Source organism: Carex rostrata, chromosome 10 (assembly GCF_964058835.1).
Source record: "Carex rostrata chromosome 10, lpCarRost1.2, whole genome shotgun sequence".
In the NCBI taxonomy this organism is placed as follows: Eukaryota; Viridiplantae; Streptophyta; class Magnoliopsida; order Poales; family Cyperaceae; genus Carex; species Carex rostrata.
The window spans coordinates 4,946,588-4,954,762 of NC_135927.1; positions in this window are offsets into that span (position 1 = coordinate 4,946,588).

The window sequence follows — 8,175 nt, forward strand, 5'->3', positions numbered from 1 at the left end:
ATTATTTGTTAGTTGGATATCACAAGTCTAAATATAACACTAATTAAGGACTTGGTCTTTATTCAAAATAGTAGTTTAGAGCTACTAAAATAATATATGTATATATGTAGCTTTGTATATGTATATGTGTATATGTATATGTATATGTATATGTATATGTATATGTGTGTATGTGGATATGTATATGTATATGTGTGTATGTGTATATATGTGTATGTATATGTGTGTGTATGTGTATGTATATGTATATATGTGTGTATGTGTATATTATACATATATTATAAAAACCATAATAAAGGCCAAGTCCTTATTAGTGTTATATTTAGACTTGTGATATCTAACTGACAAATAAAATCAAAGTTCACCAAAAAAAAAAATCAAAGTTATAAAAATTTACGACATCACTTCGTAAATATATCAAATATTTTATTTTTTGGCATATACTCTAAATAAGAAAACTTTTTTTTCACAAAATTATTCAAATCAAAATACTAAGATCTCTAAAAAAAAAAAAAAAGGGACCATGGGGCGCCCCAGCCACGGGCGGTCCGCTTGAGTTTTGGGCCGCTCGTGGGCCTGGCGGTTGGGACATTTTTAATAAAAAATTAAATGTTGGGTTATTTTTAAAATTAAATTTTTTAAGGATATTAATAAAAATGGCCGGTAATATAATTAATATTGTTTTTCTACCTGCGGGTTGATCTTAATCCTGCAATTTTTGTATAGTTTTAATTTCCATTCCTTGGTTATTTATTATCAGGATATATAAATTAATAGCTGCATTTTGAATGGTAAAATAAATTATTGTTTGGAAGCGACGTCTGCTACCTAATTCAACATTAATTAGATACCAAAAATGTGTGCTAAGCTCAGCGATTGCAAAACTGGATTCTTCTTTGATGCCCAGATATTGTTCGATTAAATGCCTAACAGAGATATCTGTCTCCTGGAGCTTCACATTCTTTCCATGCACACCAAGACCAAGGCTGGCAGAATCAACACTGCACAAGAACTGTTTGACAAAATGCCCTAAAGAGACTCGGTCTCATGGACCACCACGATTGCCGAGTTCAACCGACTGGGTTGGTTCAGACTTCAGAGAGCATGTTAATACATTGTTCCAACTCAGTTCAATTTTACAAATGTTCTTTCTTCATGTGCTACTCTGGGCAGGTTGCATCGGTCGATAGGTCAATTCCTTTGGGTTAAACTAGGTCTCAATAACTGTGTACCAGTCACCAATTCGTTACTTATTTTTTATGAAAAAAGTGGTGATGTTGAAACCGCTGAAATTATGTTCGATAAATTGCTTCTAAAAGATGTTTATAGCTGGAACACTATGATCTTATTATATGTTCAAATGGGCCAGTACGCATGGGAAAAGATGCACTCGAACTGTTCGATGAAATGCTCAAGGGAGGATTGAAGTCTGCTCATATTACATATGTATGTGTTTCAATTATCAGCATGTACTCATGCTGGTTTGGTATTGAATGGGAAGAGGTACTTTGAACAAATGCTGGTTAGGTATTGTATGATCAATTTATTTTTTCGTACCGAGGACTTAATTGCAAAAATGCCGGTTCAATTGCGAATATTTATTCCACTTGTGGGAAATGGAATAAAGGAGCTAAAGTTTGGAAAATAATGACATATTATGGAATTATAAAAGAACAAGGGGTTAGATTGAAAAAAAAAGATTAAAAGGTTAATATTTGTCAACTGACACAAAATCGGTTTTACAAACATTTCAAAAATGGGATTTGTTCTTCTAAAGTTTATTGGTACCAGAAAAGAAAATTACTGAGGTCGAGAATTGGATCTTGAGAAATTAAGATTAATTTAATTTTTCCTGCAAAGGTTAATATTTAGGTAACTACAAGAACTCTGAAATGTCTGGTTTAATTTGCTAACAATAGTAATTTAATTTAATTTTTCTTTGCTTGCTCTTTTTTTAAGATAATAATACAAAAACAAATCTTTGATATATAGCTGACAGTATTCTTCCTGAATCAACTGCTTCATGCACTGTGATGATTTTTAATTTTTTAATTATACTTTGAATTATTAGTTTATTACATTATAAAGTCAAAGGCATAGTAGTTATAAAATTATATATGCATGAATAATTCATTCATAATTAGAAGTACTACATATCTCTCCTCTATATTATGCATTTTAAATTAAAGGGGGAATTTCATGTATATTTCTCAAAAGTTTCAATATTACGTATTTATCCCTCTAAAATCAAAAATTACATATTTATCCTTAAAAATGATAGAAACTCACATAATTATCCAATCTAACTCTATTATATATCAAATATCTCCAAAACTAATTAAATAATATTTTTTTAAACATTAAAATTTATTTTACAATATTAATTAATATTGTAATGACCATTGTACTCTTTCTTCATCTCTCCCTTTAACCTGTTGAGGCTTGGAGCGCCAAAACCTCCGCCTCTTCTCTCCAAATATGCTAACATAAACTCCCGCCTCCCGCCTGTTCTCTGGAACTTTCTCCCTGCCTTTCCTTCTACCCCGTCTTTCCTTGTCACCTCCCCTCTCAATTTCTCTCACCCCTACCTTAATTTTTCCCTCTTCATCTCTCCCCTATTCAATATGACATCAGATGTTGAATCGCCCCTCTCTCTAGACTTGACTACCAGAGATTCCTCGAGACCTACATGGGAGAACATGGCTGAGTTGCCCACTATCGAGTAAGTTCTGAAACTTAGTTTTGTGTTAATTTTGTGCAACTTAGAATTATATTTGAGAGTACCTAATTAGGCACTTTGGGGAGTACATGAGTAAGTTCTGATTAGGCGATTAGGCAATGTTGCATAGATTTTTTTTCCCAACTTTCTTTTCTTTTCTGAATGTGTTTGGGTGAGTTGGTATCAGAGGTACCGATACTATACCAGTTAATTATAATTTTACTGGTATGGTACCAGTCCGTACCAATGGGACTGGCCTATGAGTAGTGGTTCTGGTAAACACAAGCAAACTACAACAATACCTAAACTGGTACTGTGCATCCAAAAACAGCCTCTAATTGAAAAAAAAATGAAAAACATTGGTTCCAGATTGAAGTTGACAAAACTGTTGTGCTTCCATATAGAGAACACTCATGTGAACACACTGAAAAAAAAATCTTGATTTCGAATTTTCTGTGATTTTTAGTTAGTGTTTGAAGTCCATATCCTAAAATGGAGCTGGTTTAGAAAAAACTGCTATCAGCCTAGAATTTGTCAGTTCGAAAATCACCGGTTCATAATAGTTCCAGAACCATGAAAATTCTGAAATTAATTAAGCATAAAGTTCAAGTATTGATTGTCATTTTCATATAAAGAACTCTTAATTTGGCCAAGTTAATTGGTCACTGTAAAATTATGAAATCAGGTTGTCAGAACAATGGACAGCATCTAATTTCTGGTTTTGGTAAACTAGGAAGAGCATGAAATGAAATAATCCTACTTGTGCTTGAATGGAGCAATAATTAATGCCGAGACAAGCAATTCTATCTTTTTTTATTGGGTTATTTTTCTCTCTTGCTAGTCTTTTATAGTATAATAGGGGCGATGATTAAAAAGAGAGAGGACTGGAGTGGATATGAAACTTGTTACCTCGGCATGGATGCAGATTTAGTTGATATTTGAATTTGGAGGTGTTAGATGGTGCGGTTTTTGCCCCCACAGTGATGGTTTCTGTAATAATCTACACTTGATATGAGCCCCACAGGTACAGTTCAGTACTGGTACAGTACGATTCAGTACTGGTACAGTACGATTCAGTACTGGTACGAGGAAAACACAAGACACAGTGAAATACAAAGAACAATACTTTAATGCATGTGACAGTGTCTTGTGCTTTTGAGTTGCTGATCATGCCCGAAAAGAGGAATTAATGTAAGTGAGGCAAAGAAGATACTTTAGTCAGGCTACTGTTGAGGAATAAAATTAGTCCCTTGATATTCGTGACATCAAGGGAGTGATAAAGTGGACATACACACAGAAGCAATGGATCAACGTGTGAGATCCAAAAGATTTAGGAGTTTTTCCTCATTATTTCCTTGTGTGTTTTAGCAACTAGATAGGGTAATATTTTACAGGTTCTTTACACTCTGGAAAGTTGGGAACTAGAACTCAGTTTATGCTTTTTTTTATGAATTTTTTTTCTTCCATCAATCTACTTTACATTAGGAGCCTTTCTTAGATTGATAAGGGTTGTAACAAATTTTACATTCAATCAAGAGTGAGTCTATGGTACTATGAATATTACGATTTGGCACCGTACTACGGCACTATATTTGAGTTTTCAAATCCTAACGGTCGATCTAAACCTTTCATCTTGTTCAGAATAACAGTTTTTGAGATTGAGACGGAGAAATTTGTATGAGAAAAATATATTTCATTCTACTTTTTTATTGTACAGTGTTGGGTCTTTTATAGGATAAAGTGAAAATATATCTGTTGGAAAACATAACAGCTCCCTAATCCCTATTAATTCTAACGGGTGCCTATGCATCTAAAAGTTATAGTTGCTCTTCTTTAATTACAAATGGATTCCTAAATGGGTTTGAAGCTTAACGGGTCTGATACAATTTTATCCTTCATTCTCAACACTCCCCCTCAAGTTAGGCGTATAGATATGTTGAGAATGAAGGATAAAATTGTATCAGATCCGTTAAGCTTCAAACCCATTTAGGAATTCATTTGTAATTAAAGAAGAGCAGCTATAACTTTTAGATGCATAGGCACCCGTTAGAATTAATAGGGATTAGGGAGCTGTTATGTTTTCCAACAGATATATTTTCACTTTATCCTATAAAAGACCCAACACTGTACAATAAAAAAGTAGAATGAAATATATTTTTCTCATATAAATTTCTGTGTCTCAATCTCAAAAACTCAACATGGTATCAGAGCATGGATTTAAATCCTAACTCAAAACAGAAAAATCAGCAACAGCACTAGGAGCTGTAAAACCAGAGGAAAATTAGCAACAGCACCAACAGTTGTAAACCAGAAAAATAACAACAGTACCAGCAGCTGTTATTCTGCAAATTCCACAATCAGCTAAGGAAGAACTGCAAGTAATCCAATACCGAGAAAAAAAAAAAAAAAAACTCTCGAAGAGCTGCACAAACATAGCAGCCACTCAAGGAGAGGGTCCTCAAATTGAAACCAAAGTCTCAAATAAAGCAAGCGCCATAAAGGCCACCAGAAAATCAAATCCAAAAAAAACTGATACAAATCAAATACCAGTAAAACCGAAAAACATGCCTCAACTTGATTTCTCAAAACTCATAAAGGAATTAAAAGAGTACTTTTTCCCAATCTCAGACCCATTGCTATCCTCTAATCTTCACGACTTTGCAACAGTAGTGACCATGAATAAAACAGAAGAGCCACGACAAGTAGCCGTGAGCGGTCCACAAGCCGATGGCGAGGGACACAAGGCTCTGGCACTCACCGTGACTAACAATTCTAAGGTCGAAGGTCGAACACACCGAAACCCTAACTCCAAAAATCAGGGCGAGCGGTGTACAAATTGCAAGAAGTCGAGGCATACCCGTAACAGATGTTGGTACCTCCGACCAAAGAAAGCGAGAAGAGCAGAGAAGAGTGGAGAAAGAGAGACAAGGGAAGAAGGCAACTGGAGAGATGAAAAAAAAGAAATGAGTTATCACTACTGGAGCGATGAGAAGAAAGGAAGTGGTATTTTTGCGCTGGGGTGTGAACAGGTTGCATCCAGCCCAACATCCACAACAGATCCGAACTTGGATCAAATGAAACAATTCTTACAGCAGCTCACTGTGCTGCTTCAAGAAAATTCTCAAAAGAATTCAGGTATGGTTGCCAACCTACTATTTAACTCAAAAAATATTGAATGGATTTTAGATTCTGGTGCTACAAACCATATGACCGAAAATAAAAATTTGTTAGATAATTTTGAAAAATACGAAACCAAACAATTTGTTACGGTTGCAAATGGTGACAAAATGGAAATTCTTGGAGAGGGTTCAATAACTATTTTCTCAAAAATAATTCCAAATGTCTTGTTTGTAAAGAATTGCACATCCAATTTATTATCCATTGGTAAAATCGCAAAAGAATTAAATTGTGAGCTTATTTTTTCATCAAAAAAGGTAATTTTCCAAGAATGGTTAACCAAAAATATGATTGGTGAAGGATATTTCGAAAATGGACTCTATTTTTTGAATGAACAAAAATTCAATTTCAATGCTAAAAAGGAAGAGATGAGCACTCTTTGGCATAGAAGAATTGGACATCCTTCTGACAAAATTTTAAAAAATCTTTTTAATTTTTCAAGTTTAGATAATAGTGATTGTGAAGTATGTAAACTAGGAAAACACACTAGATTACCTTTTAATTTATCAAATAGTAAAAGTGAAAAACCCTTTGATTTAGTACATTCGGATGTATGGGGTCCCGCTCCAATTAACTCTTTTAATGGATACAAATATTTTGTTATCTTTATAGATGGTTTCTTTAAAACAACTTGGTTATATTTATTAAAAAGTAAAAGTGAAGTGTTCTTACAATTTTTAGATTTTTATAACTTCATAGAAAATCAATATGAAGCAAAAATTAAAACTTTTAGATCCGATAATGGAACGGAATTTGTAAACCAAAATTTCTCAAACTTTTTGAAATCAAAGGGAATTTTGCATCAAACAACATGTGTCTATACACCCGAACAAAATGGTGTTTCCGAAAGGAAAAATAGACATTTACTTGAAATGACTCGGGTACTTTTATTTCAAAATAATGTACCAAAATCTTATTGGTCGGATGCCGTCCTTACCGCAACATATTTGATAAATAGATTGCCAAGTGCTAATTTAGATTATAAGAGTCCATTAGAAATTCTTTACAAAAGAAAACTCAACATTGAGCATTTACGAAATTTTGGTTGCACATGCTATGTACACAAAAATAAACAAGATAAGTTGGATTATACCTCAATTAAGGCTATATTTGTGGGTTATTCATCACAAAAAAAAAGGATACAAATGTTATGACCCAATAAATAAAAAATTATACATATCTAGAGATGTAACTTTTTTTGAAAATGAGCCCTATTACAAAGAAAAAAGTAATGAGGAAAATATTGTAGAACCTCTTAAATTTTTTGCATTGCCTCATCTTAACTCACCAAGAGAAGAGGTAAGGCCGATAGAAAATGAGGTTGCACCCGAAAATGAAAATGAAAATGAAAATGAGAGTGAAAATGAAAACGAAGAGGAGATAGAAGAAATTCTCTCAAATGATAGAGACCAAAACATGGAAGAAACACCATTGAGAAGGTCGGTTCGAACAAGACAACTTTCAACAAGGCTAAAGGATTTTATAACCTACAAGGTACAATACCCTATTCAAAATTTTATTACATACGATAATATCTCTTCCAAACATAAATCATTTTTTACCTCAATTGCAAAAGAACAAGAGCCAAATAATTATGAGGAAGCCATAAAAAATTCTACATTGACCAAAGCCATAAAAGAAGAGTTAAAGGCTCTTGAAAAAAATGAAACTTGGGTTATTGTGCAATTACCAAAAGACAAAAAATCCGTAGGTTGTAAATGGGTATATAAAATTAAGTATAATTCCGATGGTACCGTAGAACGGTACAAGGCTCGCTTAGTTGCAAAAGGGTATACTCAAACCTATGGTATAGACTATCATGAAACATTTGCACCCGTGGCCAAAATGAATACGGTGAGAATACTATTTTCTATTGCGGTTAACCAAGATTGGAAACTATATCAAATGGATGTCAAAAATGCATTTCTTCAAGGAACACTTGAAGAAGAGGTATATATGACTTTACCACCCGGTCATGAAAAAGAAAGAAACCATGAATTAGTTTGCAAATTGAAGAAATCAATCTATGGATTGAAGCTTAATGGGTCTGATACAATTTTATCCTTCATTCTCAACAGTTCTCCATATTAATATGTTTTTGGAGACTAAATTTTACATTTTTTGAAAAAAATTTTACTATTTTTTTAGATTTATTGAAAATCACTGTTTTTGGATGGTCCAGAATTTTCAAATCAAGTGATTTTCTAAATATCTAAAAAAATAGTAAAAAAATTTCAAAAAATGTAAAATTTGATCTCCAAACACATATTAATATGGAG